Below are 14,920 nucleotides of genomic sequence, written 5' to 3' on the forward strand. Positions count from 1 at the left end.
AATCTGCATAAACCGGGAATTTCATCCCGACCTTACCAACCTCTTTCTTTTTCTCTTTTCGATAACCCGCGAGTTCTCGTTCCAACTCTGCATTTCAGACTGACTCGCTCGAGGCTGATTTAACCGATTGGGTGACCTCAGCTTTTCGTCTTCGTTCGGCAGCTGCTTCTAACTTGGAATCTTCGCACATAAACTCAAGGAAATCCCAATCATCCTCTTCGGGTTGTTTCAATAACATACCATTACAAGACGATTTCAAATATTTTCTATCCTCATAAGTCAACCCATCAATGAAACACTTAACCAACTCCCACAACTCAATCTGATGGTGTGGGCACTTCCTGATCATCTCCTTATAATGAATAAATGCCTGATGAAACAACTCACCCGGTAACTGTGAAAAATGTCGAATCTCCATCCGGACTTCGTTAGTTTTCGAATGCGAATCGTACTCTTTAAGGAAGACCTGCTGCATCTCAGCCCAACTCTTAATACTATGCATCGGTAGCGAGTTGAACCAGTGTTTTGCTTTGTCTTTTAGTGAGAACTGGAACAACCGCAATTGAACCTCATCCTGATCGTATGTACCATCACCGATAGCACCGCAAATAGCTGAAAAATCTGACAAGTGTGAGTGCTGGTCTTCCGATCCCAGTCCGTGAAAATGGGTAACTATGTTGATGTAGGTCCTTCGTCTGGTCCTCGGTTCCTCAAAACCCCCTCTGTTAACCTGAATCGGTGGTCTACGTTCCTCCCGAAATCTTCCAGTACCCTCTCTGTCTCGGTGTATGTTCCTCCATCTATCACCTCTCACCCTAACCGATTCCTCAACCTCCACAGCCTCTTCAACACGCAAACCCGCATCTTCATTTCTTGGTTCAAACCCATCATTCCTTCTAATTCTCCAATCATCCCCATTACTGCCTTCATTCCTCGGTTCCCGTTCCTCCTCATCTCCCTCTTCTTCGTATTCAGTATGAATACTGACATGGTAAAAATCTCAAATAATCGGCTATCGGTGACGAGGGGTATTGTTCGGGGCTGATGGCCCGGGTGGAAAACCTCTTCCTGAATTCCGGGTGTGCATAAACCTGTTACCTGCACAACTAACACACCTCGCGTAAAATGGGAAAATAAACTAAACTAAAATTAAAAATAACAACTAAATTAAACTAAACAAAGAAATCAATTAACACAAAAACACTAAGCGCACTAACTCCCCGGCAACGGCGCCATTTTGATGCTAGACTGTCGCTATCTAGTAAAAATCAATTAAATCAGTGTCCTAATCACCTAAGCAAGCTAGGGTAAGTAGGGTGTCGAACCACGAGGAGTATGCGGTCATTGTAATGTTAAACTAATTCCTAACATTATGAAGTAAACTATTTCAGAGTGCTGATCACACTAGCAAACAATTTGGTTTTATAATAATCAAACAAGTAATCAAGATTCAATCAAACAAACAAAGCAAATCACACCCAGGAATCCAAGTAAGCAGTCAAACAGCAATCTCATGCTACTTAACAGATCAACTATCTTATGTCAACTACAGACTAACCAGTTAAACCTTAGGCATCCACGCTCGCTAACACACGGCACTGGTTATCAAACAGTCCCTGCCAGTGTGACTCAACTAAGGGCAAACGTATGCTTTCTTGCAATTAACAGGTTAAAACAATCCTACGAGCAAATATTATAGCAATCGACAACCTAATAATTCTAATCGAAATAAACCTAAACCGACTGATTGTTTGAACATACTAAACATCAATACTCATAGATTAACACAAAGACAATTACAATTAGTTATTCTAGTACATGAGAAATAAACTGAAAGATTACAAACTATACATCCCGGGTATGACTCGAAGGATCTAGCCGCGTCTCGGCATCTCTCGGGCTTCGGTTATAATGTTATAGCACATATATGAGGCCTTGAGATGATTGGGATCAATGGTTCTCCTCCTTGCTGCTCTAAAAATCGCTTGGAAACTCAATGATACCCTTTAGGGTCATCACAACGAGATATAAATGAAAAACCCTAACTTTCACGATTATGGGGACCATCGCGTAGCGCGATGGACCAAAAGTCAACATAGAATAAATAATTAAAGGGCATCGCGTAGCGCGATGCCCCACCTTCAACACCCGTCGCGCTATGCGATGGGTCACTTCACTCAGCCGGTCTGAATAAATGTCTCGGTTCGCGTCTGGACATCCCGGGTTTCCATCCCGTGCTCGTACAGGTCCAAATTAAGCGCATTAAGTACCTGTGACCTGAAACACAATAAACACGTGTGAAGTAACAAAGTTCCTAAACTACACGAATAAAACGACTAAGTTAGAACACTAATATATGTACAAATAAACCGAACATCATATATAGCAATTATTCAAATTGTGTTGATTATTTTGTGCAAAGTAAACATATTTTAGCTAATCAAATGAATGCCACAACTTTTGAACTTGGGCCAAGCATAAGATAGCAAGATACAAACACCAATGATTAAGTAACCAGTCCTAAAAAATAAAAGAAACTGCTAGAAGTGGGAATTGAACCTGGGTTCTTGCAATGACAAAGCAAGGTGTTTACCATTAGACCATGGTTCAACTTTGCTTATGGGTTCACTCACAATTTATACGTGAGTTCACTCTCATATTTTATATAGGCGTTTTATATAAAATCCAAAACTCAGTGGGTTCCCGTGAACCCGCACCCGATTACCTAGATCCACCCCTGTCTATATACAGTCAATATCATATATATATATATATAGCCAATCAAACTTCAAATTTCATATATAATCATTTCTATAATTTTTAAATTCCATCTTATTTATTTTATCATTGAACATACTTTGTTTTACTTGTTAAAATACCCACAAACATTTCAAAACTCATTGATATATTAAAAGAAATAATAAATGGTAATATCAAAATGATACATTTTCTAAAAAAAATACAATTTTCGATTATACTGAAATTATATATAGTGTTATGAACAATTATTTATTAGTGTGACTCTCCACATGCATAACCATCATCTATTCATTATCCTTGTATTAATGTAAATGTCCTTATAAATAAAGGCATCTTGTATTTGGTTATGACATCAATAAGAATTAATCTTCTTTCTCTTTATCATCTCTATATGTGTATGAATTAAGTATGGATCTTGCTAATATGTCGTTGTTTCACAACATGTTATCAGCACGAGTTGCTTTTGAAATTTGATCATATTATCATAAGGTGCATCATATTATTATATAAAATCATCAATCAGTTTCACTCATATGGTTGGGAAACAGGTAACAAATTATTTAGCTCTCTATTGTTTATTAATATCATATGAAGGAGAAACATAATAAGCATCTTGTTGTTTTTTTTTAACTTAATAAATTGATTTGAATTTCAAACACTACATAATGACAAAAGAAATAATTATCATGGCCGTAAAATATTGTTTGGTTACTAATATGTATTTCAGATGTGTTTTAGTACACATGGATCAACCATAAATGAGATTATTTTAACCTATTATATTTAAATTTCTATTTTGATTCGTACCGGAGTCGTGGAGTTGTAAAGCCAACAATCACCAACCGATCAGACATTTGAATGGGATCAATGAGTTGGTTATAAGTGTTAAAAGTTCTCCAATTTGAAATTAGTAACGGTAATGATCAAAGCAACGTCGGAAGAAAAAGTTTCATCATACCAGGACATGTTTCTCAGAGAAATTAAGGCAAACTTTTTGGAGTATGACCATCCACATTCCATGTTCTGGTAAATCTTTAAACACCCACACCCTAATTATTTTTGAAACTTGATTTGGATTGGGAAGATGATCTAATATAACTTTTAATTAAAGTGATTAAATGCTAAATTATTGATAAATTGTATCCATAATGACCAGACCAAATATGTTGCGAGACCGCCACTAAGTCTTCCAAGACCATAGTGGATTTATTATTTTATTAACTTAAATAATAGTAACAATAATTATTATTTTGTAATTACTTTTAGATACAAATGTTTTAAGTAATGTTACTTATGTTTAGAATAATTGTTAATAAATTACGTATGAATGTGAATTATGAATACTTTAGTAAATTGTGATTTTTGTATGCACTAGTAAGATGCTATGATGAAGTTATATCTTATTGTTATTATCATTTGTTTACCTAACAAAACATTATTAGATTGGTTTTCTTGTTCATGTTTTTTTTCTTTAAGCATTTTATACACTTTTGTTGGAAACAAATTTATGGTCAACATTGATGTATAATTATTTGTTAAGTTAATTTTTATATGGTATGATGATGTTAAGTTATGATTAGTTAGAGAAAATTTGGAATTTGTTTATATATGTGTTACTTTATTATTTCCCTGATCATATTAAATTTCTCATGTAAGATTTGATTAGCTTTTTCACATTTACACGAACATACTCATGTCTAGATACACACATTGCATTTAGAGATTAAGAAGAGGATTATTAAAATTATCGGCATCATTAATATTATAGTTTGATATTGTCACGGCATCTATTTAATTTCTAGAAATATGCGAATATTAGTTATTGTATAAAACCAATTGTATCTAAGTGAACAAAACATCACACTATCTTTGTCTAATTAGATATTGCATAAAATCATTTGTATGTGATTTAAAGTTATATAGTTTGATTCACTTTGTTTGTTTTGATATGTTAAACTCATTGGCTATTTGCGCATATTTTAAAAACAAGATAAAGTATAATAAATGCAAATCATGAATAGTTAATATTAGAAATAATATGTAGTGGTTTTTATTGAAAAATACCACAAGTGGAATTTAATTAAGGATATTATTATAACTTATGTGACTTTTTTACATCTAACATATTTTATGATTATCTTCAACATGTTATATGATGATAGAATGTGTGACTTAATAGTTTGTATTTTCCAGATGTTAGAAGAATATAACTTGTTTATATGAGGTTATGGAATCACATGATTTAACTTCACATGTTATGTTTTTTATATGTTATAGATTATTTATTGAATAAAGAAATAAAAAAACTAACTTGTGTTTATAATAATCTCGTGAAATATCAACTTAGTTTAAAGAAATGGCACCCCTTGTGTCACACTCCCTAAAGCTCATTATTAACTTACATTATGTTGAAGGATTTGGGGAAAATAATCAATGAGCATTACTCCATCACAGTTGCATATTAGTTGATATTATGTGATGAGAATATTATTTATAAGAAAATGGTTGAATAAAAAAAATATTTTCAATTACCTTACTTTATAGATGCTCATAAAGTAGCATTATTACTAAATGAGTTTCCATTCCTTAAGTGAATGTGATGATATAACGAGCATTGTAAAGGTCGTGATCATAAATGAATTGAGGAAATTGTAATGATTTTAAATCATGTAATTAATTGAGAAATTGTAATGATTCTAATTCATTGAAATAAATATGATGATGAGATCAACCGGGTAATGGTGATCGTGACCATGATTATAATGAGATCAACCGGGTAGTGGTGATCATGAGAATAATTATATCAACCAAGATTATAACGACGCTCCTAATTATGAGATCAACCAAATTAATAATAAAAGTGACCATAAGTTGCGGTACACTAAGGGAGTGATCACAAGAATGTAATAGGGAAAAGTGATAACATGAATTTTCGAACTAATAATGCACTAAACTCTTGGATATTATATCGTGTATTAAACAAAAACTGGTGAGAAAGTAAGCATATATGATCAAAAAACTAGAAATTTATGGATCATGATTGTTTAATAATTGGCTTGACCGTTTGGACCATTCCGAGTCATTGATGATGTGAAAATATTGAAGAACCAGAAGATTCTTCATGGTAATTAAACATACAATGTTTGCTCTAAACAGAAATTAGTCATTAACCAACTATGTTGGGTGTAAATTTCTAATATACTATGGAAATGCTAGAAGGATATGTGTATCCCAACATGATACCATTTAGTGTTTTGAAATCGATGCATCGTCTACATGGTTATCAAATTCGCAACCTGAAGTTTGCGTGACTTGTGACTTACCTGATAACAAGCATATTATTCTAGACTATTTTGATAAATATGGTGATATTAATTCTCATTTTAATGATGATTATTGGAATAAATGTTGAAGTGCATGTGACGAATGTTGTTACACAAAATCTTTTTGTTTTTGTCGAAGACGATGAACAAACGTCTACGATTGATTGCAAATCCAATAATCATGAGAGCAAAAATTTCATATGTATGTCGGAACATGTGTTTTTACATGATGTTATATTAACACAGCAGACCAATAAGTGGTAATACATCCTCCCCATTACAATTGGTTTTCGGTCAAGAACCAAATACTTCCCGTTTGTAGTTTTAAAAGTGCAATATACATTGCAATTACTCCACCACAATGCACAAGTATGAGACCTCAAGTAAGGTTGGGAATATATGTTGGATATGAAAAAGTATTTATGTATTTAGAGTCATTAACGTGGGATTCGTTTATGACTCAATATTGATTTTTACTTAAATAAAATAATATTTCCAACATGAGGGGGAGATAAGGAGCAGTTGGAAAATTAAAAAGTTGTAATGAATTATCAATATGTTGATCCTCAAGTTAAAAAATATAAACTTGAAGTTCAAAAGATAATTCATTCACAAGAATTATCGAATTAACTATCGGATGCATTCGCTGACCTAAATAGAGTGACTAGTTAAGTCACAAAGTAACAACTGCTAGTGCTCCAATATATGTTATTAAAAGGATAACCATACATTGGTGATGAGTCTATGGCACGCCTGAAGCGTGCTAGACTATTCGGTTCAAAGAATAAAAATCCTCGAAAATGAAGCAAGGAATGAAAATGGTCAAGTCGAGGTATAATGAAATATTCTCCTTAAGAGACGATTAACATGATTGTTCTAGAAGAGAATCTCATGTACCTGAAAATAAAAGAGATCTCAATAAATTATATCATGTCTAGATATATATGGAATCGAAAGAAATCGACGTTGTTAATAATTTTGTATAGCGCCTGAAATAATGAAAACGCTGAGGATCAAAAACTAAGTTCTGCCGATAAATGAGATATTAAAATGATTGACTAAAATGAAAAGATGCAAATGATGCAGAACTGAATTCTCTCATGAATCTGCTAGTTTTTGGACAAGTAGTCCATACAATTAAATGTTGTAAAATATATGAGATACAAAAAAGTCTTTGTGCGAAAGTGTGATAATAAAAATAAAATTGTGCAAGGTAAGACATAATTAATGGCACAACGATGAAAATATATATTCTCCAGTGGTGGATGCAACAAATTTAATATAGTAATACAAGAGAGAATTGATATGCATATAATATATATTATGATAATGAAATTTATCCTTGAAGTATTTAAAATGCCAAAATCATATCAAATAAGTTCTCGAGAATGATATGATTGCAATATATAAATTCGAGGCTTAGTGCATGAAACATCTTAAGGATGTAATTCCTATGCATTAATTAACATATGGTGATATTCAATAAACTATGTACAATAAGCATATGATGATATTCAATAAACCATGTACAAGAATGATACAATATGATATGATAATTATATAATAAAGGATGACATATTTGAATATGATATGGTAAATAGAAGCGAAACTCTAGAAGAGTCAATTTGTATACATGATTGGTTAACATGGAAGGAAGTCCATGACGGATTGTAAAAACTCTTGAGTAGTATTTTGTATACATAAGAAGTCAACATAAGTCCATGACAGATTATTTGTGCATGAAGCATTTAAACTAAAAGCTCTAGAAATTTATTATATGAAATTAACAAGTATTATAAGTGGACTACAAAATCCGAGTTGGAAATGATATGATCAACTCGGTGATATCTCGTGAAAGAGAGGTATGATTATGATGTATTCGATCCATGTGTTGAATATTTCAATATTAAATCAGCAATATCATGTGATGATTGCATTGTATCTCATAAAGAGATGGTATGCGGGTCGAGCATTTGAGTAATGATATTTTATATCAATCATTTCATCTAGAAGATGTTAAAACATTTTAATATGGATAAAGTTCATCTCATATAGAACAAATTATCCTTATTATCAATAGAAATTCTTGGTCAAATAGTACCATAATTTATCGCAATTGATGAAATATTTCTTACTAGTTATACACAACTAAGCATTGACAAGGTATAATTTGTTTCAGTGAAGAAACATCGAAATGAGTTAAACATAATACTTTTATATCTGCAAGGTATGAAAGATATAAGTTTATATTTTACTAACCCGTAAAAAAAGGTTTGGTTAGTCGTATTGGTGCAGGGAATATAATATAGCAAAGTCGTGGATCTCATATCACTTATTTACAAGATGAGACACTACAAGTCATACATGAAGACAGTAAAACGTTGCTCGAAATAAGGAACTTTACACTACAAGATCAAGCGGTGAATTGTTAACTACAAAAGACTTAGTTAGACTTTCGCTGAAGATCAAAACCCATCATTTGAAGGACGTATAAATGAGGGGGGGGGGGGAGGGTATTATACGCGTTGCACTCTTTTTCCCTTAGCTATGGTTTTGTCCCAATGGGTTTTCCTAGCAAGGTTTTTAATGAGGCAACATTACCAAGCGTATTCCTATCATGTGGATAGTCAAAGGGGAGTGTTATGAACAATTATTTATTAGTGTGACTCTTCACATGCATAACCACCATCTATTCATTATCTTCGTATTAATGTAAATGTCCTTATAAATAAATGTATCTTGTTTTTGGTTATGACATCAATAAGAATCAGTCTTCTTTCTCTTTATTATCTCTATATATGGATTGAGTATGGATCTTGCTAATAGGTCGTTGTTTCACAACATATAGTTTATTTAAAAAAAAAAGAAAAAAAGTTCGAAGGCTTTATTGTGGATGTCGGTTTGATGACCACATAATAACTTAATGATGTAATATAATTGTAAGTGGGGCAAGAAATTGGGGTACATGTGATAATGTGGTTGTGTATATATATATAGACCGATAGACAATTAGACATAATAATTTAAAGCTATGTTAATACATGTTTGGAGTTTAGGGTGTTTAATGATCGATAACTAAAACATAAGCTTTCTATCTTAAATACTGTGTTTATCAAAACCTAATGAAATTAAATGAAATATCATTTATACATGAAAGATAAAAATAACGGTTAGATAGTTATATAATCACTTTATATATAATGTTTAAATCAATAAATATAGATGTTTGTATAATCACATCTTTCTCCTAAGAGTAATATTTTCTAACATATTACTACGTATAAGAAAAAAACAGAGATTTTTTTAACGATTGAACTCGTCACTGTTTGTCATCGACTCAAATTTAAAATAAGTAATACGAACTATTTAGGAGCAATTTGTGATCAAGCTATTTTTAAATGAGTTTTCTAGCTATTTGAAGAACATGTGTTAATGAGATTTATAAGTATGAATATATTCATTTTCAAAATGTTGTTATATACACTGCCTTCACTTTGGAATTTAATCCCTATTCACAAGATTTAGTAAAAATCTCATGTATTTCTAGATTTGTGTTCATATTTTAAAACCCTCATACCTCATCCCCTGTATATATCTCTAATCAATTAATTAATATTTTATTTATATTTTAATCTTTCTTATATATACAACTCACAAACATACAAGAAACGAATATAGACGCTAAATAGTGAGCCCCCGAAAACTGGGAATACAAAATGAATCCCCAAAATTCAATTGCCCATTAGGAGAACGGAACAGAGTGCCTTATATGAAACCTTATATTTTTCCTTAAACAACATAATAATATGTTAACTTAAATGAGATGAAATACTCTCAATAAAATAAGCTGAAACTATTCAAACATAAGTGACAAACTATTATAACACCATTGGTGTACCATACGAGCCGTATAACAAAGGAAAATGGACATATCATATAAGTTTGTATGCAAACAAAAGATGGTCAGATTAGTCGTGTAAGGGTCAAGTTATATAGTCAAATTGATTATACGATGTCTTAACAAACAAAAAAACAACAAATACAATCAGAAATCAGTAACAAAGTCACACAGCCCGTATGATATGACATACTAGTTTTGATATCATATCCTACTATAGTACCCATATGAAATTAGATTTTTGTAGCATAGCATCCATATAAAATTATAAGTCGTCCAAAAAAATATATAATAATAAAAAAATAAAAGGGCGGTTAGCGGTTTCAATTTCCAATTTCAAAATCATCCCATTTTCCAGTTTAGTTTAGTTTAGTTTTAGTTGCTTTCACGTTGGGCATCCACTCATTCTACTAAAAAGCAAATTCTCTCCATCTCCGGCACCACCACCATCATGACAACCAAACCCTTAAAACCCACAAAGCCCCCAACACCACCGTCCTCAAAACCCACTCATCTCGCCACCGTTCAACTCAAAAATCAAATCTTGAATTCATTATCTAAACTCTCCGACCGAGACACCCACCACATCGCCGTCCAAGATCTCCAAACCCTAATAACAACCCTCTCACCCGGCTCCATTACAATCGTCCTCAACACCCTTTACGACGCCACCAGCGACACCACCATCAACAAACCACCCGTCAAGAAAGAAGCAATCCGACTGCTTTCCGCCGTCGCCGCCATCCATACCCAATCTACGGCCACCCATTTGCCCATTTGCCCAAAATCCTTACCCACATTGTTAAACGGCTTAAAGATTCCGATTCGGGTGTTCGAGATGCTTGCCGTGAGTCAATTGGCCATCTTTCGGCTTTGTATTTGAAGGGTAGTGGTGATAATAATAATAATAATAATAATAATAATAATAATAATAATAATGGGGGCTTGGTGGCTTTGTTTGTGAAGCCTTTATTTGAGGCTATGAGTGAGCCAAACAAATGGGTGCAATCTGGTGCAGCAATGTGTATGGCTAAGATGGTGGACATGGCTTCTGATCCACCTGTTTTGGCTTTTCAGAAGACTTGTAGCAGGATCTACAAGTACCTAAACAGCCCTAATTTCTTGGCAAATGCTGCTCTTTTGCCTGTGGTTTCGAGTCTTTCGCAGGTTAGTTAGGTTCAAATTATTTATGTGTAGAAATTGTTAAAATTTCGCAGGTTAGTTAGGTTCAAATTAAAACGAAAGACAAGGGCACATGCACCAATCAGCCGGTGTCCCGATGATTGAGTGTTATGTGTCTTATGTCCAAGGCTTGATTCAAAACTACTATCGAGCCGGGGGTCTCACCGGAAGCAGCCTCTCTATCCCTATGGGATAGAGGTAAGGCTGTCTACATCTTACCCTCCTCAGACCCTACCATAGCATTGCTATTGGTGGGATATACTGAGTACGATGATGATGATGATAGAAATTGTTAAAATTTTATGGAAATGAAGTGAAATAAAGGTTGGATTTTTATGATTGTGGGTCCCAGTCAGATTGCCAGATGGAGATAATTGAGATGTCTTGATATGTATTCATAAAGAAATTATTGCAATAGAGAATTAATTCTGTTATTTAGCTGTGAATAAAATTTCCTCAAACAAGGTTAATAGAAGGGGTAAATAGGTCATTTGGACTTCAGATAAGAGTTTAATATAAGGATATACTCATTATGTATTATGTGTAAAATTTATGTACTTGTGGCAGGTTGGTGCTATTTCTCCACAATTCTGGGAGCCACTGCTTCAAAGTATTCATGACTGTCTTTGTAGTTCTGACTGGTCGATTAGAAAGGCGGCTGCCGATACGCTAAATGTCTTGGCTTTGCATTCAAGCAACTTGATCAGAGAAAAACCGACTTCTACCATCACAGTACTTGAGGCATGCCGCTTTGATAAGGTTTGTTTTTATGTTATTTAATTTGTGCATTTGATCAAACTCACTCCATTTTCATATCTGCTACTGATTTTTTAAAGTTTATCTATAACTATATAAAATTTGTTTCTCTCAAGTGTTTGAAAAAGAAAAACCTATAAAAGATGCTATTTTGGTGAGAAAGCTGGAACTTGTTGGCCATTCTACAATGAATAATATTTATTTGAAATCATCATGTTTCATTCACCACTTACACACATTTTCTGACATATCTGCCCTTTGTGCATACCCTGAAATTTATTTGTAGTAAAAAAAGTATAAAAGAAAAAAACAAAAGCTTTGTATGTTTAATGTTTTATGTTTAACAGGTCAAATGGGTTGAACAGGTCAATGGGTTTATTGCCATATGATGGTATAAAACCTTTTAAATTTCTTTATAAATGCAGGCTATTATATTGTAGTAATTTTTCAGTTCTAATCATATGAAACACAGTAATTATTTAAAAGTAAAATAAAGTGTTTGTGGGTCGTTTTGACCCGTGTTTAAAACGACCCATTTTGGCCCGTTATCTAATCTGCTCAACCCGAATCCTCTACCTATAAAGTAACACGTTTTTTGGCTTGTTTAGATAAAGCCTGTGAGAGATAGTATTACAGAGGCCCTGCAACTTTGGAACTTTATTGTAGGAGATCACGAAGATCAAAAACCGTCTGGTCAAAGCCAAGATTCCGAGTCAGACAAGTTGCCAAGAAAGGACTTTCCAAAGCTGGATGAGAAAAGAGTTTTGACCCCAGTTCAGGAGGGTCAAACAAAGGGTCAAAATGTATCCGAAAAGTCAACTGTTACGAAAAAGAAGGGCCCACCTTTAAGTGACAAGGAATTGAACCCTGAATTCTTTCAAAGACTCAAAGGTGAAGTTGAAGTCGTAGTCAACAGTAAATGTAACATTTTGCAAAATGAAGACCAGCCAGAGGTCAATGATGATAATGATGCAGAAAAGTCGAAGCCAAATCAGCCCGATGGACAGGTTAACTTGCAAGACACTAGTTTGGAAAGTAAAGGCCAAACCAATGGTGGCCCGCTTTCTAGAAGACAGGAATTTGATAATACTGGAAATTTGTTGGGAATTCAGAGGCAGTTACTACACTTGGAGAGACAGCAGGCTCGTCTCATGAACATGCTGCAGGTATGAACGGACCAAAATTGTCTTGGGTCAAATGGGTCATTTTCAAACCGTTTTGACCCATTTGGCACGTGCCCTGTTTAGCTACTTTCTTCTTATCGTCTCGTTTGGCCCTCTTAAAATAAAACACAACCCAAATTGACAAGTGTTTAAGTAAACGGGCCAAAAGCCCATAGCGGTCCTCACATATTAAATTGAACATTTTTTTGTTTTTTACAGGATTTTAAGGGCGGGTCTCGTGACGGTATGGTAACTCTAGAGAATCAAGTGTGCGGCCTCGAGAGAATGGTTGAAGACATGGCACGTAATTTGTCGGTTTCAGTTAATACTTTAAGAAGCTGTTACAATAACGGCTTTCAAGAATCTTTTGAAAGCCCGTTTGGCAAATACAACGGTTTTTCTCACCATCATACACACGGCCCAAACACACAAACGAGCTCAAGATGGGCTGTAAATAACAGGCTGCCTAAACGGGCTGGGCCTGTTAGATTTGGAGATGGCCCGTCTGCAAGAAGCGTTTGGAAAGCATCAAAAGATGAAGCCACTTTGGAAGCAATTAGAGGGGGGCAGAATTGGGATATTAATATGGCATTTGTTGAAGCTTTGTCTAGTGGGGATGATTTTTCACTTGTGAAACTAATGGATAAAACCGGGCCTGTGATTGATCGGCTCTCGGGTAACGTGGCGAATGAAGTTTTGTGTGCGGTTGCACAGTTTCTTCTTGAACCGAGTTTGTTTGACATATGTTTATCTTGGATTCAACAGGTATAAGATGTTTATTCAAACATATGCCCATATGATATTCAATAACCTTTTCTTTGATTATGTTTGCAGTTGCTTGATATGATTACCAAAAATGGAAAAGATTTTCTGGGAATCTCTGTGGAACTGAAACTGCAGATTTTGTCGAATTTGAGTGAAGCTTCATCATCTGCTCATCTTCCTGAGAACTGGGAAGGTTTGATGCCAGATGAAGTATTATTGCAGCTGGCATTATCCTGGGATATTAATCTGCAACAGCTCCTAAAACAATAATCTTTTTGCTTTGAGCGTATTATACGACTAGTTATGGAGAAAATCGCGAGAGCAATGATTTTCTTGGGCGTGCTATTTTCCGGTTAATGATATAGGTATATTTGATACAAATTTACTCAATTTGTATAGAAGTCCCAAGGCTTATGTAAGTCTGATTTGTTTTTCAAACCATACAGAGTGGGTTGGTTTTGTGTGTTTTTTTTTTGTCTGGTGATCAGACACACAGTTGTTGCCTGTGTAAGTTTGGATTTTAGAATCAGGGGCAGAAACAATTTTATGTTTTTTTTTGTGTTATAAAAAGAGATTTATAAGTATTTTATTATCTTTGTAACATTCTACATGTGATTAATTAGGGTTCAAAAAAGTTATTATCAGGTGATATATAGTTTCATAACAACTTTTAGATTTGATTAATTAGGGTTCAAAGGTTATTACAAGCGATAAGGACGGTGCGTAAACTAGTAACTTATGAACCTAGGTAAAATGGGTTTGATCTATATGTATGCATTCGTTGTTCTAGCAATTGAGCTGGCTAGGGAAAGCGACTATCTTTGCACAACCGGTGGCCGCCCATACATGGTCAGAGCGTGTTGATTTGTTAATTTTGGGTGGAGTGATGAGCGGTGTGGTGTTGATGACTAGTGACTCTCATTTGGTATAGTCTTTATAAATAATTTTAAGTACTTTCAAATAAAACAATAATACTAAAAGGAAATGATTATTTCTAAAAGAGACGGCAGACTCTTGTACTCTCCCCGATCACCAAGGGCTTAAATCTGGTCTTCACATTGAGCTCTTTTTGT

General features: G+C 34.0%; 1 pseudogene across 1 annotated transcript; it reads left to right on the plus strand.

Annotated features, from left to right (window-relative positions):
• The first annotated feature begins 10,415 nt into the window (after positions 1-10,415).
• Positions 10,416-14,252, plus strand: LOC143620450 (microtubule-associated protein TORTIFOLIA1-like; annotated as a pseudogene). Its single transcript, XR_013151340.1, has 5 exons — positions 10,416-11,148; positions 11,731-11,922; positions 12,528-13,085; positions 13,302-13,847; positions 13,917-14,252. The product of XR_013151340.1 is annotated as a microtubule-associated protein TORTIFOLIA1-like (transcript).
• Positions 14,253-14,920: the final 668 nt, after the last annotated feature.

This window comes from Bidens hawaiensis, unplaced genomic scaffold (genome assembly GCF_021521415.1).
Source record: "Bidens hawaiensis isolate Kalapana, Puna unplaced genomic scaffold, B.hawaiensis_p1.1 tig00002572_1, whole genome shotgun sequence".
Lineage (NCBI taxonomy): Eukaryota > Viridiplantae > Streptophyta > Magnoliopsida > Asterales > Asteraceae > Bidens > Bidens hawaiensis.